At 42.4% G+C, this 22886-nt stretch overlaps 1 long non-coding RNA gene across 1 annotated transcript in view; it reads left to right on the top strand.

Moving 5' to 3' along the window:
* The window catches only part of LOC147912072 (uncharacterized), a 49953-nt gene extending 27324 nt beyond the window's left edge, over window positions 1-22629 (top strand). The window contains exon 3 of the long non-coding RNA XR_015550325.1: window positions 22447-22629. This is a non-coding gene — a long non-coding RNA (uncharacterized LOC147912072). The remainder of the gene's footprint in view (window positions 1-22446) is intronic.
* The last annotated feature ends 257 nt before the right edge of the window (window positions 22630-22886 follow it).

Below are 22886 nucleotides of genomic sequence, written 5' to 3'. Positions count from 1 at the left end.
CCCGCCCTCCTCCAGCTGGGGACGGTGGGGGTGGGACAGGGCGACAGGGACGGGGACCAGAAGAGCATCGGCGGGCGCCTCCAAGCCTGGGATTTCCTTCCTTGGCTCCTTTTCGTAATTGAGCTGTTCTCCCTTCAGGGAGGGGGCCGGGGCTGTGCGGGAGGAGGGAGAGCGAGAAACGGGGCGCCGGCTCTCAGTCCGAAGCTGCGGCGAGGTGCAGCTCTCCGTGCCTGCGTCCGCGGATTTGTATTGTATGCGTGTATGCATCGATGGATGGATGGATGCATGTATGCACGAGGAGAACCATTGAATTCGGTCCCAGGTCCTAGGCTTCTGGCCGAGGTTCTGGCAGCAGCAGGGCGCCTCAGGTCGGTGCCTGGTTATCCCCTAAGATCTGCTCTCGAGATGCTTTGGGGCCGCGGGTGGGCGCTGTGGACGCGCCCTCGGTTCGGGGGCTGCCCACGGAGAGCGCGCAGATCTCGGTCGTGTAGGCCTGTGGCGGGGGACAAAGAGGCAGACACTCGGAGCAAGCAGAGGGCAGGCGCGCACGTGCACCCACGCGCGCACCCCACCCAGAGCCCCTCCCCATGAGTCCCCGCGCCTGTGGGTCCAGGGCTCTGCGTCTGGAAAGTTCGCCCCTTGCGGAGCCTGCTCTCCCCTTGCACCATTGCATTTAGCAAACAGCGTGTGAACGTGTGTCACCCTCTCCCCAGCCACCCCCAAAGGTGTGGGCAGATTGCAAGAGTTGCCGCTCTGTTATTGTTTGTCAAACAGGCCCTTCCTCTTGGGAGAGGGGAGAGGGGCGTGTGGCGGATCCCCGGCCAGGATTACATTAATCAAAGCATTATTTCCCCAGAGAAGCCGAGCACAAATGAGAGTAAATCCTAATAAAATTGGATCGCGGAGAAATGGTGCGCTTTAAGTAATCTGTGCTGCCTGATAAAAATCTCACATTTATAAGATGTGGGTCTTTAAGAAAAAACTCGCACGTCTTGGCTTGGCTACTGGGTCCGGATCAGAATGGGGGACAGTCGCTACCCAAAGCTCAGCTGAACTTCTGGAGTGAGAAAGGGACGTGGACACCCTGGAGTTCGAGGTTTCACAAAATCAGGTCTACTCCAAAGGCACCTTTGGCTCGGGCTCTCCCCCCTCCCCCTCCCCCTGGAGTATTTGCAGAGCCCCGGGCCCAGATGGAGTCGCCCTTCGGTGCCCTGCGAGCACGCGAACTCGGTTCCTCTGGGAACGTGGCTGTCATTTTCCTCCTCTAGCGAAGCTGTAGGGTGGGCAAGTCTCCGTGGGTGGAGACGCAGAGCCCCACCGAACGGGAAGGCGGGCGCGGCCCGCGAGCTGGGCAGGGGCCGAGCGCCCAGGCGCGGCGCCGGCAGCCGGTTCCCAGGACTCCCCCGGACCCCCAGCACCGGGCCCGCCGCGTCCGCGGGGCCGTTTCTTAGGCGGCCTCGGGTCCAATCGGCCAGGGAAGGGCTGTGCGTTTGAGGGTGACTGCTGGGACAGCCGAGGGCGCAGCTCGCCGGCGAGACTTCTGGTACGTTCGGGTCGCCGCAGCCAGGAGGCAAGGCTCGTACTTCATCCGCCTTCGTCCTCCAAGTAGGAAACTTTGCGATGCTTTGTGCGGCTCTGCGAGGAGAGAAAAGAAAAGCTCCCCGCTCCCAGCCCCATAGGGATGATTAAGTCAAGCAAAGCCAAGCAGCCAGGAGGCACACTCCCCCAGCCGCGGGGACCAGGAAGCAGACTGCGACGCCTCGCGGCCCCTCCTTGGTGACAAGTGTGGAAACACTGTCCCAGTCCTGCGGCTGAGCACCAGCCTCAGGGCCCCGCCTGACCCTTTCAGAGAGGCGCAGAGACAGCCCGCTCTGTCCGGGTCCTCGGCCCGGCCCCTCCTCTGCGCCCCAAGGCTGGCTGCTGGGCCCCCGCGGGGCGCGGACGCGCCGGCGCCCCCTGCAGGCCGGCGCTGGGAGGAGCCAGCGCGCCGCCCGCGGCCGTGCCCGGGCCGCGTGGCTTCTCGGCGCTGCCCGCGCCCACGCCCAGCCCGCGCGCACACGCACACCCGGCACCCTGTGCCTTTCCAAATGCGAGCTCCCAGTTGCCGAGGAGCGGCAGGGCGCAGGGGAAGGAGGAAGAGAGGGCATGGAGGGAGGCGTGGGGAGGGATGCAGCGGGCGTCACCCCCTCGTCGGTCCCCTTCCCGCCCTGGGTCCGCCGCTCCTCTCCCGCCCCCTCTCCAGTCCGCGCCCGGCAGCCCTGGCTGGTGTGGGGGCCCCGCCCCTCGTTCCCGGCCCGCCGGCTCCGGAGCCCCGAGAGCCGCGCTGTCGGCTCGCAGAGGCGATGGTGGGCGCCTGGCGGGGCTGGGCCGCCTCCGCTCTGGCGAGCGCGCTTCGGAGGGGCCGCTTCCCCTGCAGTCTGGCGAGTAGAGCGGCTTGGAGCAGTGTGCGTGCGTGTGCGAGTGTGCGAGGGCGGGTGTGCGTGTGAGTGCGGTGCGCGCGCAGGGCAGGGCAGGAGGCGTTAGAGGATGCTCTGGTGCAAGTGTAACCTTTTCAGCCTCGAGATCTAAATCTGCAACCATCGAGGCCTCCTCCCCCCAACACACACTCATTCTCTACACATGCGTCTCCTTCTTTCTCCTTCATCCCATCTGATTCCCAAAGAGATCCCCCTTGTGGTCCGAGGATATTCATGGACACCCTGACCCACGTGAGCGAGGGTAATGCTGAAAGGGACAATGTTCTCTGAGAAATGCCACCGAGAGCATTTCCATCATTCAGCTGACTGGATTTCACCCACCGGGAAGCCACGTTTCAGGGGGCTTATATAATTGGTTCCTCTCTGTCTTGACCTCAAAAATTGCTGTATGGAGGTTGTTTTTATTTTTGGAGGCATAGGGAGGAGGTAGGAACCAATTGAAAATCACTTTTTGGATGTCTCTTTAGCTGATCAGTTGTGGTCCTGTTACGTGCCACTGCCCTCAGCCCCTTCCAATTTACTGTCTCCTTTCCAGTGATGGGAAATTTGGAGGGGAAGTGAAGACACTCACACCTTTTCCGTTCTAAAATAATGACTCCCCTTTCTTCCAGTCTGTGATTTCCATAATTTCAGACACACCAAAAACAAAACAAACAAACAAAAAAACAACCCAGGGCTGTCAGTTCTCTCTCATTAGAAAAGAGAAAGCAGACTAGCAGAAGAAAACTTGGGCCAAATGAAATTCCTCCTTCTTAAAACATTAACCAGTCCCCTCTAGACTGTTCAGCTCTCAAGGGGAAAACAGGGCAGAGAGAATTCAGAAAAAGGCTAAATATTTCTCTCCTTCACTGAGACTATGAACCCAATTGCTAACCTGTATTTTTGATAACATGATTCAGAACATCCTGAAAAGAAACTTTATAAGTACTTTTAGTTGTCTTCTTTTTGCCTTAATGTTTACATCTGAAGATTTTCAATAATGTGGAAATACCAGTGGTACATATTTTTTATTCCTTGGATTATTAATATTAGGTGGTTTTACTAGTAGCCATAATTCTTCATAAGACCTCCTGTCCTGGAGAAAGTCTCTAAGTACAATTTACACATCCTCACCTCAAGAGACCCTCACCAGCCTGTATCTTGATACAATTTCAATCACTCCTTTTCATAAGATAATTTATAGACAGCTAAATTTTAATAAAGAATGTTAATGGTAAAATGTTAATGTTTAAATAGATGAACTTTTGTTTTTGGAATCAAAGTTTAGCTTTGCTTTGAATTATTTATCAAGCTGTTTGCCCATAGGCCTTCCTAAGAGGAGGGAGAGGTGAAGGGGAGGTGTCACTTTAATTTCTTTGAAGCATATGTTGACATAAGATTATAAAACTAGCCTTTTGTAAAACAGTAAATAACTAAACCACGTCTATAAACACACACCTTTGGGACTGTGAAAAAAATAAAACCTAATTACTTTCATAGAAAACAGCACTCGGTTAACAGTTAGCTGAAATATTGTATGGCAGTCCCCAGAAGCTCCTCCTCCTCCCTCAGTATAGTACAGTGTGGTAATATACACATATTTATACATGATGTAAATATACATATGCACCAGGGTAGATGTTTATGTACAGAACATAGCAATATATACATACCCCAACTGAATACATTTGCATATAACAAGCCCATGTGTAATATACCAAACTTCTATGATTAACAATACGTTCTGTACCAGATAGTCTTAAAATAAGAGGAAGAGTGCGTACATCTTATCTCTTTTGAAAAAATTTTTAAAATTTCTTTTGAAATCTGAATTGTGCTAACTGTAGATGACGCCACAGAAATCAATAAAGAATACATGCATATTATTAATATTTTAAGCACACCCCCATTTAATAGTACTATAAACTTAAATAGCTTGTTTTACATAAACTAAAAAGGGCACCATACTTTAGAATGCACGTTTAAAATATAAACATTCCATCTAAAGTCAGGTATTTTTTTGTCTTTTTTTCCCTGCAAATGAAATACTGTTGTCTTATAACAAAAATTAAATTCTGGACGCAATGCAAAAGAGCATTAGTTTTATTTTCCGTTCTACTGTAAAGAAAACACTTTTAAGTAGATTAATTTTATGATCCTTTATATCATTAAAAGACATTCAGTAGTCGAGTGATAATTCAAGATGTAAAAGCAAATTTGAAGCATATATTTATACTTGAAATGGTTTGTATAATATGGGATGACATGTTACTTATTTGCTTCTTGTTAGATGGTGTTTTGAATCTTAGCATTTCCAAAGGCTTTTTTTTTTTTGGTTAAAATAAGAATTACAGTGAAAATGAATACATTGGCAAAAATCCAAATGCTCATTTGTGCTGAGCAAATGTAAAGAAATGTTATACTTGAATGTTATACTTTAAAAGCTATTTGTCCTAGTTGATAGAGGAATCAAAATGGTAAAGTTTTGAAATTTTCTTGAAGCCCGTGATAGAAGGACTTTTGTCAAGTAATGAGAGTTATTTTTACTGATATTATAAAATATTTTGTTGGCTTTTCTATGTTTATGCAAATATATATTTCTTTACTGAAAAACATACATGATGTTTATGATGGCATTTATTCCCACATGTAATTTGTTGCTTATTTATTTCAGAAAGAGTATTTCAAAGATTGATGACTCGTGGTGGTGTCTAAATATTAGTGATGAGCTTGTGAAAATAAAAATCAATTTCGCCCAACTGCTTTTTGAGATTTGTTGCTTAATCTTTTAAAAAGTTTGAAGTTAAAATGGTAGAAATACCTCAAGTGAAAATTTTTTAAAAAAGGAATATTACTTGGAAAGAAGTAAGAACATTTTACTCCAAATGGCGTTTAAAATCAATTGCAAAAATAAGTTAGTCTTTTATTTGAGAAAGTTTTCTGTCTGATGGTGTGGCGTGACATAAGGAAATATAGGCTATATAATGATTTAAAAATGCACAATGTTCATTCAAAAATTTGAGTGAAGAGTCATTCACTACAAAAATGTAAACTAATTTTTTCTGTCGATTTAATTAATGAAGTGAGTAGAGGACTATTTTGGTAGGCTCAAGTTACACATATAGAAAGATTTGTAAGAATAAATACTTTGGCACGCTGTGGCCTAAAAGCAGACAGAACTATAATATAGCAAATAAAACTCCCCAGAATGTAGGCATCCAAGATTCAATTTCATTAAAAAATTTGGCAGTTAAAGAAAAGAAGGAGAAATGCTTATTAAATCAGGGCAACTATAAAATGTTGACAGATCTCAAGTTTCATATCCAACTAGGCTCTCAGAAAACTGCTGGGATGTTGGTGGAGAGCAAGTTATTCTGTCAAACCATTTTTCATAGTGAATTATGTTTTCAGTACCCTCAAATTTAAATTCCAACCTCATAGACTAACCAGTTTTACCTCCCTCCCTCCTTTAGTTTCTCCCTCCCTCCCACCTTCCCTCCCTTCTTCCTTTCTCCCCCCTTTCTCTCTCTCTCTCTCTTTCTTTGTCTTTCTTTCTCTCTCTGTCTCTGTGTCTTTTTCTCTTCCGTCTTCAGTCTGTAAGCAGTCAAGTGAGGCTCATTTAGTAAGGTTCCCAGAGAAACCCGAGGGGGTTTGAGGTCTTCAGCCTGAGCGTTCAGACATTATCATTGACACACCTCGAGGTGAGATGGACCTGTGCTCTCTCAAAGCATTTATTTTCTTCCCTCGTCCAACGACCAGCATCTTTTAAAGAGAGAACCAGGCAGTGTTTACCAAAGGCGAAATAAATGGGAGAATTGAATTAGTTGTTTGGAGAATTCCGGAATCACTGCTCTCCTTTCAGCCTAGCTATGAAGGAAAGAAAAAAGACAGTGAAAGTTCAACAATCTAGTTTGGCTATCTGTAGTGATTAAATTTGTAAGATAGCAACTAATTCTATAAGATATTGCTTGATTCTTCATTCTACCGATGTTATGAGAGATGGAACACACACCTGAATGGAACTCCAGTGGAAACGTTTACCAGATTTTAATAAAGAGTGTTGAGGGGCCTGACTTGCCAGGTTTGGCTGAGTACATTGACTGAAGTTATTAGATAATTGTTCACCTTTCTACTTAGCCCCATGAGAGGAGACACACACATATTGTAAAATACTGGAAATTAATATTAAATAGTCCAACTGGGATTGCTAAAGTTATTTACATTTAGCAATGGATTAAAATATTAGCATTATACATTTAATGAATTAGAATCTTAGTCTCTTTGTATGCTCCGACTTGGAAACATTTGCTGAACACATCTTCAAGGATCTTTCAGGGAGGACAATTTTCTCAGTGTAATTTGGTGAATTGAAAGGTGTAGTCTCTTTACTTTCTACGGGGGACAAAAACCGAAAGAATAACAGAGGACAGTATTATGTACTGTTGGTGGTGATTAGATCCATAGACTATTTTAAAGTGGTCTTTGGTAGAGTAGGATAAGATTGAGTGTGATTTGGGTTTAGTCTAAAGAACATTAGTAAACATTAATTACTGGTGATTTTTAGAAAGATATCTAGTTGCAAATATTATTTTAAAAATAGCAGCTAGAGTTTATATTAATAAACTTTGCTTTCTTTCTCACAAATTTCCAGAAAATTATATCACTACATTTTGCATTCATCTAATTAAACAAGGGGAAGTATTGTTCTAACACATTAAGCATGAATACTCCAAGAACAAATAAAAATGTATGCTAGATAAAAAGAAAATATTGCTGATTTCATATTTGCTATAATTTCAGGAGGGTGTGGCCAGGTGAAAACTAGGGGCTAATAATGCTTTCTGTTTATTTATAAAGTCATTTCATTACACTAACAAAAATTATGTTCTTTGTATTAATCTTAGAAAAAGTGTGATCATATTTTGAAATTTTGGATGATTCCTATGAGTAGATGCACATAAAAATAGGGAAGTAGTAGGTTTAATGTTTGCTTGCACAGAAATTAAACATATAGAAAGATATTAATGAATAAATGAATGAAGGATGTTTAACAACTGGACATTTAGACCTAAGATTGTACTTTTGCTGGTTACAACCATTAGTCTTCTTATGCTATATTTTTCCCTTGAGCCTCCAAAAACTTCTACAATGTGAAATTGTTACAGAATCACTAATTATTCCTCACCCCAGACCCTTTTCAATAAAATGATGCCATCCGGTGAAGATTTATGGCAAAACAAGATAATAGACTTCTTATTAGGAAGTTCTCCTGTCATAAGAATTTACAAGATTTTTTGGAAATAATACCTATGGGGATATTTATTTTGCTTCTTTCCTCTCTCATTTTTGAGGTAGAGCCTAATTCTCCATGTTGGCGGTTGATCATGGTGGAGGCTGTTGAGAGGTATCCATGTAATTTCTTTATCTTTCACCTGCAAATTACACACATTATTTTGCAGCTCAAAATAAGCATTCCGAATGAGTCACATTCAGTAAATGTCTTTCACAGCATTAGTGCAGAACTGAGGTACAAAAGAATATTAATCTAATACATTCCAAAATTCAAATACTTGTGATTAATAAGCATTATTATCTATAAATAAGGCCCTAATGATACTTTGGCAGTGTTGTAAACACAAGAATCAGAGGCAATTATTGTCATTATTGTTCAGCAAGTACTTCCCATGAATACCAAATAGGTATTACTGTCCAGCTAGACTTGGCAAGTAAGGTTCCTATAAAGAAACAGATGTTGTCTAGTCAGGACTGGCTACTATTAACTACCCTTAGCCCAAAGCTCAGTGTCCTTAAAGAAAAAAAAGAAGCCCAAGATATCAAAAATAGTTTCGGTGCCATTTTTTAAAAATGCCCTTTCTAATAAATATAAAAGCGCTGTTCTCCAGTACTGGCTTTGGTGAATTGGATACATCAGCAACCATTGTGTTAGCCAGAAGTAAAGGTCTCCTCTGTGAGGCTCTAGACCCACTGTGATGAGGTCCCTCAAAGTAAAATCAGCGGACAAGAAAAAATCAGTTACGGCAACAGAAATAACGCTTCAGAGAGCATGGACACGACCATGTCTTTATCTTTTTTCCCTTCCTCAGGCCGCAGAGAGCGTACTCCTCTCGATTAAGCAGGACCAGCCCACCAAGCCCAGCTCCAACACTGGGTGTGTGTGTGTGTGTGTGTGTGTGTGTGTGGTGGGGTTGGTGGGAAGCTGCTACAGAACAAGTTAAAGCAAGTTCCTCACGTTCATAGAAAACTGGACACAGCTCCCTACCCACAGATTAGCTCTGCACTCTGGGTCTTAGAAGTCAATGCAGGACCAGCACTGGCTGCGTCAATGAGCTGATTTTAGCTTGCAGTTTTAGTAAATGGCATTGGGTAATAGCTAAATTGGTTTTTGTGGAGAGGAAAAACAAGTTTTGTATACATTTTCCTAAGGGATAGGTGCGTTAAGCATCAAGTATAGATTTGTCGTCTATTTTTAAATTATCTTGTGCCAAGCTTATGCTTTCAAGATGTTACAGGTCTCTACAGAGGGGGTTGAGAAAGCATTGACCTGGTTTCCCAAGGCACTGGAGAAACTTAGGAGGGGTGGGTGGCAGTGGGGTAGTTGTTGGCTCTCACTCTCAGTGTGAACGTGTTCTTGATGGAGAATGCATCGTGCAATGGGACACTAACCACTGGAGGTGAGGGACGTTGTTTAGTGTGGACTCTCCCGCCCTCCAAACCCCAGTAGACACCTCTTTATCATTGCTTTAAGTTTGACGGGGTTTTCCCTTCTTCCCCTCAGGGAACTGAAACAGAGGAGATTCCATTGTGCTCACAATAAACTGGGAGGGGAACCAGGGAGAATGTCAGTCTGTGAGGTTTTCCTCTGGCTCCTTCTGAAAATGTTCTTGCCGCCCTCAGCCTGGACTTGGTCATGGGAGCAAGGTAGCCACGTGCGGGGAATCAGGTAGCTGGACTCCAAAGCCGTTGCTGACAGGAGGCAGTGGGGTTATAGCCTGGGCCCCGGGCACTCTCCCCTATCTTCCACTTTGAACTCCTCTGAATGGGCTGGAGGGAGAATGGTGGAGCAGAATTCAGCAACCTGTGCTCAATCTCTGAGTATGGGGAGATGAGAAACAGGGAGCTCTTCCAAGCAAATCTTTTCTCATTTCCAAGCATAATGATTCAAAAGAAAATTTCCATAACAACAACGGTGACAGCGATAACAATAATGACCAAATTTTACCAAGGACTTACCATATACCAGGCATTGAAACATGAACTTTATGTGCCTTGTCCCCTTTAAGCCTCTAAATGCCCTTTGAAGCACAGCTCATATCCAGGTTTGACATGAGCCGATCGAGGCATCTAGGGGCTAAGTCACCTTCCCAAGGTCATGTGGCCGTGGTACCCAGTTTTGAACTTCTGTCATGTCTCTTAGAGATATTGTCTGCTTTTAATGGCAATGCTTTACTGCTTTCCAAGTTCTGAGGGACCCTGCTGCTTTCTCATCTTGGAGTTTCCCAGATGCCACCCCTTTAGGGACACCTCTGTGCTAGTTTGCAAAGCAGTCCTGTGACATTTGTGAGTTCAGCACCCCCACCAATCTCATATCAAAGCAAGGATGGTAAAGGCTCTTAAGGCTTCCTTGCACACCATTGTTACAGTCAGCCACATCCCCCAGCCCTATGTGATAATGAGAACAGAATAAGGCTCAACATAACCTGAAATGATGATTACAATTTGGTTTGGATGGTCAATTTGCACTGAAGTATAGTAAGTTATGATGAGGGTCTCAGAAAGTGCATGTGTGTATATCTATAAACTCCTGCGCTAAATAAACAAGTAGTAATGTGTCAGCTTCTCTGTATATAAGCACCCTGGGCATGAAAATAACCTATTGATGGGAAACACTGTCCCTAAACACGATGTTGACTATAGACTCTGGAGATTATCCCGCTTCCAGGCTGACAAGAGAGCCCATGGGGCTGCTTTAGCTGGTTCTGCTCCTCACTGTGCTCAGCTCACCACCACCTTCCCAGGGACTGTGTGGACATCTCACAGTCCCAGGCAGAGCCACTTTCTCAAATCTCTTCACTGGTCTTCACTCTCTTCTTTGGGAGCCCCAGATGAATCAGGGAGGCTGGACTCTGTGCCCCCAAGCGAGTGCTGTGACTTGGGCCTTGCTCCTCCCCGTTAACCAGGGAGCAGAGCAAATGCTGGTTCCCGGCTAGAGCGAAAATATGTGGTTTCCTTTGGGTTTTAAGGGGAAATATAATCAGCCATGAAACTTGGAGAAGCACTGGTACTCAACTCACAGCAACAGTGACATAAAGGTTGAAAAAAACCTCAATAATGATTTCATTCTAAATGAAATCTTCATTGCTGCCACTGGCTACCAAAGGGCAAAATGTTATTTGTAAAGGTCAAAGTGAAAAGGTTACTTGGCTTTCAGAAAATGACTTTCACCAATTAAGTAATTAGTTATTAATTAATTAATATTGTACCTCATTCCAAGAAAGAATTTGAGGCAGTTTATTAAAATACATGACAGAAAGAAACTAAGGTGGGAAAAATAAGCCAGGGTAAAGTCAGCATAAACTAATGCATACCCTCAAATGCTGTACTCTGCTTTGAGATGTTAGAAAGTCACAGGAAATGACGTGAGATAGAGTTTGCTTTCTCCATAGCAAAATATAGGGGAAAAAAAAAAAAAGAGTTTTACAATAAGCTATCAATCTGTGTTAACTTTTATTTAAAAAGACACTGTTTTCTAGATGAACTATCAATTACATATGACTTGAATATATCTCCTAAACATCTTTGATATATTTAACCTCAAAGAAAATGTTCTGAGAAGAATTTACTACAATATATTCTGTATTAAAAATAAAAACACTCACATTGAGTCCATTAGAATTTTATATTGGAGAAATAGCATGATGATATTCTTTGACAATTTTTAATGCAAGCAATTGGCATTTTACTTCCTCTGTTTACTTCCCATAAGATAATTTTACAGTTTTCAAAGTCTAGATCACGTCTGCTTCTTCCCAGTAAGTCCCAGGAAATCAATAAATGATATATGTTTTACTGTTTCTTCTGTTTTTTGTTTAGGTAAGTCAAGAGGCAGACCGTATAAAGAGCTAGGTAAAATTCCTTATATTCAGGGGTATGTAAATTCCTGCACTGAGCCACAACTAGTTTAGTGACTTGGTTGCCTCATGTAACCTTTTTAGTTATAGTTTTCTCATCTGTTCAATCAGGTATGGGATTTAGTTGATCTTTAAGTTGCCTTCTAGTCATAAAATTCTGTGTTTTGAATTTTCTTTCATCTAGAGAATCCATTAATGTAAGCATGATTTTTAAATATCTAGTTATATTTCAATTGATACAGAACTTGCATGTAAAGAAGAATACGGGGAAGGCATTCTATTATGCAGTGTAAATCAATAAAATGAAAATGTATCCATTGACAACATTTGTATCTTCACCTCTTACAGAGCGGTGCCATCTCTTTGAATACAATACACTTTTATGCCCCGTTAAAGCATGCTTGACATAGCTTTCAACTACTTGCAAATGCTGAGAAGTTGAAAAACATAACATTTACAAAAGATACATCTGGTGCATATTTATATGGCTTGGAATAAGGAATCATTTAAATACTGCTGAGCCATCTCCATATTAGGAGAAAAGATATGCCATGTCCATATGTGAAATCAGCAGTAAAATACACGTAGGTTTAAATTTCTCTTACACATTTTTTTTTTTCTTGACACATGTTAAAAATATGGGAATATTGATTAGGGCTTAATTCATCTATTTGAGTTGTTGGAATTGCTTTTCCCCTGAAGTTGATAGATTACGTCATTCAATCTAGTTTATATTCTAGAGGAGATAAGTTTTGAAAGGGGTTAAAAGTGGCACTTGCTACTTAGAAAAGTTGCTTCTTCAGGTGCAGGAGTTCTTAATCTGGGGATCATAGACCTGTTAAGTATCCACAGATAAGCCTCAGGGGCTCTGTGAACCTCTTGAGTTTATATGCAAATGTTTTGTGTATCTATATGCATATGATCTTTTTTTTTTTCTTCCTGGAAAAGGCCTAACTTACATCAGTATCTCAAAGAGGTTTATGACCCTGGTGTAGTGGAAAGACGTGGAATCATAAGAAATACGTGGGGTTACCCCTAACTAGTTGCTTAACCTACCTCCTGTAGCCACCTACCTTCTGCAGGCCTTATCTGTAAAACAAAACGGTCGCACTAGATCACCTCAGACGCCCTTTCTAGCACCAGCATTCTGTAGTTCTGAGTCAGAAACTTATCTCCACCTACCTAAATACTTAAGCCACCAGTGCCCTCAGTATTTGTTCTCTTCACTGCCCTCATTTTCGGGTTGTTATTGTGGAGTTTCTGTGTGGCGTGTAGGCGAGGTTATGCTGAATAGTGTGCAGGGCTGCATACATATCAAGTTGGGAAAAAAAGCACACCTAAAAATCGTACAGCTCTTCTAGAATGCCATGTGGTACAGCATATGAAATGTAACTCGTACCCTCCAGCTCACACACACTTTAATTAATATTATGGGCTGTGCTTTAAACTGAGAGAAGTGAGAAAATCAAGGTTAAGGACGCTCTGTTCTTTACTATGTAGAAGGAGAAAAGAGACAGCTATGTAAATTACGAATTTCATATCTCCTTGTCAATTTCTTATCTGTTGTCAGTTTGAATGATTTCTAAATCAGAAGAATGCTGAAGATCTGTTTTCCCATCAGTTTTGAGCCTAAGGAATTTGGAGCTGGAGTTCTGAGCCAGGAAACAGTCCTGTTTTGAATTCAGAGGCTCTACTGCTGAGCACAGATGCCAGGCTGATGATAAATTCCAGAAGGTTCAGCTTGATATTTCAACCCCAGAGGTCAGAGAGAAATCCTTGGAGTGGGCAAATGTGGCCAGGGACTCTCCAGTTGTAGGCTGGGAGAGTAGCACCTCAACAGGCTTCGGTGGCACCATCAGCTGGGAGAGACCCCCCCCTCTCCCAGGTGGAATATGATGGTGGTGGCACTGCTGGCTCAGTCTGTAAGGCATCTCTACATTTCTATGTATTTGTCATAATGTAGCTCCAACATCTAGAAGGCTTTCTAAAGTTTTCTCTTTACAGATAGTTATTATGGTGTCATATAGACCCCACCTCCGAAGTTGATATGATCTATTGTGCAAAAATTCTTAATTTGAGTGGTATTAATTGGACAGATTCTCCCAGATTTTTTTTTATTTTTATTTTGAGCCCTTAAGATTGCTCATGTCAGTGTGGCAGCTGTGCGCTAGGACTAATTCCACATGCGTGCTATAAACCAGATTCCAACCTCAGAGGCGGGCACCCAGCCCCACCTTCCTTTCTTTCTGTCTTTTCTCAGATATTTTTCTATATTGCAGATCTATTAAAACTCTTTCAATATAACAAGAGGTGAAAACTTTTTCTGCATTCAGGCCCCCATGGAGACTATTTTTCAGGGACGATGGCTTGAAGGAGTCCCATAGAGCTGAGATGTCTGCAGTCGTGGACTTCATATGATGTTTGCCTTAAATCATGTACATTACGATGTAGTATACTGATGACACTAGGAATCTGAGAACATGGGGATTTATTCATTATTAATTTGTATTTCTAATAGTTGACAGAACTCATGACCAATTGAAATGACAAAAAAAAAGACACGATTAAGGATTGAACTGTCAAAGACCAAATTTCAATGAGGAAGGAAACAAATATATATATATTTTTTCTGAAGGACCATAACTTTAATACTCCAAAGCATTGTCAAAACCAGAACTACATCCTGCACTGAATGTTTCCTTGGGTGATTAAGTTATTGATCTGCCTCTTACTGTTATTTACCTTGATGGAAAGATAGGCTGACTCAACCTGAGTACCAGACAAGCCCAGGAGGTGGGAGGTCAGAGTAAATTTGCCTAATGCTGTGTTTTCATCTTTGGAAGGAAGGGAAATAAAAGACTGCCAACGTTTGGTGCTGTTTTGTCCCCACCGGGAGAGATCTGAGTGACCGAAGCTGTCCTGTGAGCTCTGTGTCCTGTTACCTTTGCTTCTCCAGAGTCCCACCCAGGCAGATGCAGCAACTCTGTGGTGTGGGAAACGACACTTGCACTTTCTACCTAGGAATATTCTTGTGGGAAACTCTTTGAGCATATTGATAAAGCAACCACAATACAATTGAGTGGTATGCCATCAATAACATTAGCTGATTTAGGTTTGACTAAAACCCCTCAGTCAACAATATATCTGTTTATTCACATGTGTATACACAGGGTTAACACTATTTGACTTCAGTATTGTAAGGACTTTGGAAGAAGAAATGAAATAAAGTGTGTCAGAAGCTCCTTAGAAAAACTACCTTGTCGGTCAGAAGTCTTGTTCCCTTCACAGCGACTCAGTGTTGCCGTGCGGTGGAAGGTTCTAAGATGTCCCATGAAACAGAAGGTGATACAGAAACAAACAAACAAAAAACATCTCTGACTCTCGTGATGCCCTTAATCAGACTGTTTCAAGTCCCTTCCCTCAGGCCCTGGAATTCCTGCTGGATTTACCGTACATTATCTTGATTTGGAAACACCACTCGTTTGTCATGATAATTTTTTTGGTTGAAAAGTATTATTTAGAACTGAATTCCACCTTGGAGAGGTTATACATTTGAGAATTGAGACCCTTCAACTTGGATTTCTAGTTTGGTGTTCATCTAGAGAGTATTTTCTTATGTCTCTTGAACTTTTATATTTATTTCATTAATTAATTATTGATGTGAATTCCAGGACGGTATAGCTAAGTAAATATAAAACAAGCATCTGGATGAAACAAAAAGTCAGATGTTCTGCCACCTTTCTCCTCTCCAGTGAAGGCACTGAGACCAGAAATCTAAATGATTCTTCTATAGACGTGATTTAGAACATATGACCATGACACTACAAAAATGACCCAGGACAATTTTGTAAACCATATTTTTACTTTCTGGGCTGGAAAGCATTATCATTTTAAATATAGAAACCCTTCCTTTTTTTACTAGATGTTCTAAGAATACTCTTCAAGGTGTTAAATTTTCTCTTTTCCTCATATTATCAACCAGGAAGATTTTTCTGATAGAAAAGATTACTAAAAGAGATCAGGAAATGTGCTTTTTCAAGGTATAATTCTCCGTAAGAAAAGGCATGGGCTATTAAATTATCTAAATAAAGTGGCCTGGGCTATTAAATTATCCCTCCAACTTTGGGAACTTATGGGTGAACATTCACTATGCAATACTAAATGTTCACGTTGTAGATCCAGAATTTAAGAAAAGCCTTTTTGCCAATAATCTGCTGTGAGGAAGCAGTGCGAATTAATTAATATTGAGGAAACACATCAAGTGTCTGTGTCCTTAAATGGCTGGCCTGTTGGGACTGAAATGAGTGATAATTCAGCTATAAATTCCAGCTAAGTTGGTGAACCAGTTAACTCAGTAAACAAATTAAGTATGGCTAAATTTTAAAAAATGAGTTGGATGGTTCAAGTTGATAGATCAAAATCAAAGAACACTATAAAGGTATATGGACACAGCCCCCCAAATGAGGAATTTCTTATGATGCCATTCGCAAAGAAGTGAAGAAAGAGTTTGCAAACATTTTTTGTAATTATTTGAGATGAATGTGTAACCTTTTAGGTGTTAGGAACACCCAAATAGGAACATTGGTGGAGAAAAAGACAATAAAAATCTGGACGTTTACAACAAAAATATTTTTTAGAAACCTGTGTATGTTTTGAATATTGAAAGGCTTTCCTTTCTCTAATTTTGGTTATGCCTTTTTAAGTAGCTACTGTATTTAATAGCATTCTTAACCTGAGTCAGAGGATCTGGCCCTTGACGATTTTTCTGGTGGCTCTGATGCCTATTTCAACTTGTTTTCTTAGAAGACAGTATGTATTTACTTTTTGCAGAAAGACTTTTGTCCATTTCAAACCCGTCAGTTTTGGTTTTTTTCATCTTGCTCCTTGGATTTTCTTCCTTTTTGTTTTTTTCCCTTTTTAATGTTTAAAATCAATCTCTATTTTCACACTTGTTTTTCTTTGCTCTACTCTGTGGCTCCCTTCTTTCCCAGGGATGTTGCTGTGATTTCTTCCCTGCCCCACCATCGAGTTTCCCTCTCAATAGTTCTTATGCATCTATTGACTATCCTTTATCTAGAGCATCCTTATCTCTCCCTGTTCTCTTTGCTTTTATGGATAGAATATGTTGTCTTCTTCCTATAGAGATTTCCCAAGCTATTGGAAATTTCAAACCAATATATGTTGATGGACAACTAATTTTTCATTGAATTTCTAATTGGCCCTGCTCCCTGACTTCTTTCCCACAGTTGTTCACTCTTGCCCTCTCTTCCTGGTGGGCGCAGGGCCTGTCTTTTCTTCCTCACTTGCCTGTTTGGATCCTTCTTTGTCCTGCAGGCTTTGGTTACGTCTAAGAAACCCTAGGTTGAGTTCCGCCCAGCCAACTTAACATAGACAGTTTAGTACATTCCTCTCGTCAGCTAAATAGATGGCACCTCCATGCCCATCCTTTTTGGAACAGACCTAGCTGGTGGCAGGAAGACCCCTTCGATGGGAGGTGGCACTGAATGCCTGTTGAGTCAATGGACAGACAGAGTTCTGACTGGGGCTCTCCACTTACCACTATTTGTGTCACCGTGTGTAAAACACTGAATTCTCCACACTTCTCTGCATTTTTGGAGATAATAACACCCAACTCATAGGGTTTTCTTGTGAATTTCATACTTGGACCATTCCCAGTAAGTGTTAATTTGCTCTGTACTTACCTATGTAGAGACCTCAGAAAACGGCAGGCAGTACAAGTTAGACACAATAGAGCCGGTAGATATGGTGGGAGCTGGGTGTGGAGAAATAAAGACATTAATATAGCCCTTTTAGTGTTTCCAAGCACATTCATATCATCCATTTCATGTTATCTTTACAATGACCCTGAAGTTTGCTGAGGACCCCTGGCCACTCACTAAGGAACTGGGGTATCTCTTTGGGCCCCTGCTGCCATGTAATTAATTTGGGAGGAAAGAAATGTCTACTAAAAAGCCACATAAAAAGATATTATGAAGGTAATGGCTAGTAAGAGCTCATCCTGAGTGTGGAAAATTGGAGCCATTCAGCCTCATAGAAGAGGAGTTTTATGTTTCATTCCCAAGTTTAGAGGAAAAAATCCCTTTCCTTTTCTTTCCTTTTTGTTGTTGTTGGCAAGACTCCGTAAAACTGCAACTCACATATAAGACATACTGGGCCAAATTTTCAAAGAGCCTCTATGCTTTGCATGTGTTAGATTTTTCATGCATAGCTTCAGCTCTGGGTGGTGGCAGAGTTGGTGGGGTGGAGGGAGGGTGGGCACAGATGGGCTTTTCACATTTGCCGCCTCACTTTGAATGTGGAAATGTACTAATTTTGTGCGATTTCATTTTCTTAGAAGTAGAGTTCCTTAAGGAAGCTTATGTCTTGAGCAGTGGAGTCTTTAAATGAACAGTTCTGAAAATGATAAGGGATCTGTGCCTGTCTGCCTGGATAGTGGTAAGAAGGTGGTTTATTGTTTGAAATAGAACTCAGCCAGAAGAGAGCTCCAAATCATCTTGCAGTTTGCGTGGGCTAGAGTGACTTTCAATTGCTTGCAGGTAGTACCTTTTTCCTAGGCAGGCTTTGTCTGGAAGAGACCTTCACTAGGGAATGATTAAATGTCTTTGAGTTAGGGATTTGGTCAGAAAGCCTTGAGGGTTTGGTTTATTCTCAGAAGGATGTAGATTCCATCTTTCTGAAGTGACCACCAGTGACTTTAAACTCTCTTGTTTTGGCTCTTTGCCGTCTGTATCTGTTATGATGCAGCAGGTTTTGCTGTGGTAGAAAATAACTGTCAAAACTCAGTGGCTTGAAACAACAGGCGTTTATTTCTTGATCCCGTTGCATGTCCATTGGGGGTCAGAAGGGCTTTGCCGGATGCAGACATTCAGGGACTCAGGATGCCAGAGGCTGCTCTCTGTACCTGCCCCCACATTCACCGTAGCAGAGGGAAGGGAACAGGGTGAAGCTTGCCCTGGCTCTTAAAGCTTCTGCCCAGAAGTGACACCTACCACTTCTCACGTTTCATTGGTCAAAAAAGTCACATGACCATATCTACCTCAAAGTAGTTGGGGCCATTCAATCCTACTCTGAGCCTAGAAGGAGAGAAGAAAAAGTATTAATAAGCTGCCTATGACTACCTCATCATCCATTAAACATAACCACACAGTGGAAGTATTTCTCTGTGTTTATGGTAATCAGCACCGCCAGTGAGAACTCTCTGCCCCAGACATTTTTGATCGTTGGTAAAAAAGTGTTGTCACATATCTCTACAAGAGTTCCATGAATTGAATGTTCTGCATCCTTGGAATCTTATGATACAGAAGGTTCAAGCCCTAGTGATACTTTGAAATGCTTTCAGTGACAATGATTATGATGAAAATAATAGTGAAGAATAAAAACTCACCCACAGAGAGAAAAAAATTCCCTCAAGCAGTTGCTTTAACTCCACTTTTTTTTCTTCTTTTGAAAGTGCCTTTCAAGTTTAATCAGAGAACAATATCTTTGTGATCAGATTAATCAACATTTGATGGATAACAAGGTTAAGACTCAGAGAAGGTAGGTAGAGTAGACGTCTCAAGTTTCTAATATGTAAGTTAAAGTGTTTAATTCATTTTTGGGCGATTTGACTGTAATCGCCAAAACCAACTCCACCACCATCTCCCTCACCGCCCACCAACACCAACACCCCCCCCACTCCCCTCTCAACCTCCACCACCATTACCACCACCCTCACCACCACTACCGTCACTACCATTACCACCACCATCACCACCACCACCACCACCACTACCCCCATCACCACCATTACCACCACCCTCACCACCACCACTGTCACCACCACCCTCACCACCATTACCACCCTCACCACCATTACCACCACCCTCACCACCACCACCACCACCACTACCCCATCACCACCATTACCACCACCCTCACCACCACCACTGTCACCACCACCCTCACCACCACCACCACCCTCACCACCATTACCACCACCCTCACCACCACCAGCACCACCCCCATCACCACTATTACCACCACCCTCACCACCACTACCGTCACTACCATTACCACCACCATCACCACGACCACCACCACAGCCCTCACCACCATTATCAACACCCTCACCACCACCACTGTCACCACCACCCTCACCACCACTAATTACCACTACCATCACCACCACCACCACCCTCACCACCACCACCACCACTACTACCCCCATCACCACCATTACCAACATCCTCACCAACACCACTGTCACCACCACCCTCACCACCACTACCCTCACTACCATTACCACCACCATCACCACCACCACCACCCTCACCAACACCACCACCACCACTACCCCCATCACCACCATTACCAACATCCTCACCAACACCACTGTCACCACCACCCTCACCACCACTCCCCACACCAACACCACCCCCACACCCCTCTCACCCCCACCACCCTCACCACCACCACCACCAGCCTCACCACCATTACCAACACCTTCACCACCACCACCACCAACCTTACCAGCACCATTACCATCATCCTCATAACCCTCACCACCACCACCTTCACTACCATTACCAACACCCTCACCATAACCACCACCACCTTCACCACCATCACCATCAGCACCATCACTAGTACTTCGACTGTTGCCACCATCATCACCACCACCACTACTGCCACCATCTATCATTATAAACACACACTTGTGTAACCAATATAATGTCTCTTCAGACCACCATGGGAACCAAAAAATTAGGTAAGATTTTTAGCAATTAAGTTTGCTTTTTTTTCTATACATCACATAATACAGAAATTAAAAAGGTCGTAGAAGAAAAGTGGCAACTCAGAACTGTCTTGGGGACTGGATTTGGACTAAACTTGTCTTTCTCTCTCTTCAATTTGTCTTTTTTTTTTTTTTTCTTTCAAATTTCTTCCTGTGGTACTTTCCTCCTTTAAACTCGAAAGAGAACTGGACTGACAAATGACCCTCTCCTTGCCTTTCCGGTCCAGAAAGGAGCAGGGTGTTACTGCAGCACCTTCTTTAACTCCTTTACCATGTACCCAACTCAGGTGTACCCTTTTGGAGTGCACGGGTGTGGCCAGAATTTCCAAAGTTGGGGTGATTTTCCTGCCAAACTCTGCTCATCAACCAGCAGGGGACAGCTAGAAGGACCAAAGCAAAGTGGCACAATGACCCAGTGACTCAGAATGATTTGGCAGAATCACTGCAGCTGGCAGTCTCACTGCATGAATTTACCTGTCTGCTCTGATTTGGGAGTGAGGCTCCAGGCCTCTGGGAATAGTGTTCAGAGTGGGCTTTCTTGGGAGGTGATTCCCGCTGCCCACTGAGCTGTGGAGATGGAGGTTCTGTTCTAGCCCTGGCTCATGGGGGAAAGATGGCATCTTGGACCCGTGCCCATGGCCTGTGCAGTTTTAGCAATCCTTTGCAAGGCCTCCAGGCATTTGTGTCTTTAACCACCCATGCTGGCTGAGGTAATGGTGGAGAGTAGAGAGATTCTGGCCCAAAGCTGAAGCCCTAGAGATTTACCACCCCCGACCTCACCCCCAAATATTGACAAAACAAGGATGTTATTAAATTACCAATTCTGTCTCCAATTGAATATTTGCCAAGAATTCCATGCTTCCACCTCACATAATACATTTTATTTTTCTTTTGGGGATTTGTTTTCTGAATCAGTTTACTTCTTCATGGTCCAATAATCACCAAATGGAATTCTCTCCATCTTTCATCCTTCATCATTAGGGTAAAAATACAGTATCATTTTCCAGCAAGAAATAAATATCTGAAAATGAAAGACAATATTTAGTGACCAAAAATAAAAAGTCCTTCAAGAGTACTACTTTTCTGATGAATCAGAACTGGAAGTGATTAAGGGCTCAGTGCATTAAAACAATGAGCACTTACGTCCGTTCCTCCATTTTCATAAGAAAATCAAACATCCTCTTTTAAGTAAGTGGGGGGCTGCTTAACAAATCTTTTAAGTGAGCCGTAGATAAGTGCATTGGCATGGTTTGAGGAAATGCATGGAGGAAATTAAAAATATTTATTTTATTGAACTAATATTCCCTGCTGGAGATTAAAGTAGCAAATCGAGCCCACAACTGTAAGATGGATACTATTCAGCAATTTAGTTTCTATTTATTTAGTTCCTAACTGTCAACTTGAACTTGAGTAGTTTTAAATTGTAACTTACTAAATGCTTATAAGAGTGTTCCTTGAATATAAAATGAAGTTGTCTCAGATTGTATTTTCAGATGAAAATATACTTAATCTGATTTTATTTGAATTGGTGGATTTTCTTTTTATACATTCAGAATGTGAAATTCCTGAGAATCTTTAGTTGACTAAAATTTTGGTGTGTTGAAGAGAATTATGATTTTAAGATCATATATTTTGATCATGCTAGTTTGGAAAGTTCCTTATGCCATTTTATAATGTATTTCATAGGAAAACATTTTAAAGGCATTATTTAGAAATCAGGACTAGCTATTTTCATTTTAGGCTGCTATCTCTTAGCTATTTAAGCCTAGCTGTGGTCAGTTTAATCATTAGTACCTTCTTCATGGATGTACACTGTAGGATTGACTTAACTTTTATTTTAGATTTATAAAGGAAGGGATATCTGGAATGCAGACATATTATACTGAGATGGTCATGTTTTGCTCAGGAGGCAGAGAGTAGGTACAATAGTTAAGTTTCAGTGAGTAGTTACTGTGTTCCAGGCAATAGACTAAAGAATTTTATGTCCATTATTTCATGTGGAGACAGTTACTATTTTGCGGTAACTATAATTATCATCATTTTACAGGTGAGCAAATTGACAACTCAAAGAAGATACGTAACTTTCCCGTAGGCCCCTAGCTGGCAAGCGGCGGGAGCAGGATGCTCCTGAGATGTCAGGTTGGTTCTTTCGCATGGGGTGTGGTGGGGCTTCTCTTACAGTGGGCAGAGACCTGGGTATTTAAAGATGGTCTTAAAGCTCCTTGGGGCAAAAGGTCATAAGTGCAAAATGTGAGGCCAGATTTCCATCCTCTTCTACTTCATAGAAATTCTCCTGCAGAACCGCTATGCATTTTCAAGCAGGCTTTTCCGTGGAAAAGCTGGTGTGGGCACACACTCAATTCAGTTCCCAGTGTGCTTTCTCACAGAGGTTCTTCCACAAGATTACAAAGACTGGGAACCTAGCCCATTATTATTAATATATTTTAAAAGTTATTCTGGCTTCTTTCAGGGCCATATCAGTTTCAA

This window comes from Ceratotherium simum, chromosome 40, assembly GCF_057802395.1.
Source record: "Ceratotherium simum simum isolate JZ-2026a chromosome 40, ASM5780239v1, whole genome shotgun sequence".
Lineage (NCBI taxonomy): Eukaryota > Metazoa > Chordata > Mammalia > Perissodactyla > Rhinocerotidae > Ceratotherium > Ceratotherium simum.
Note: the sequence above shows the minus strand (reverse complement) of the source record. Positions and strands in the feature narration are given on the sequence as shown.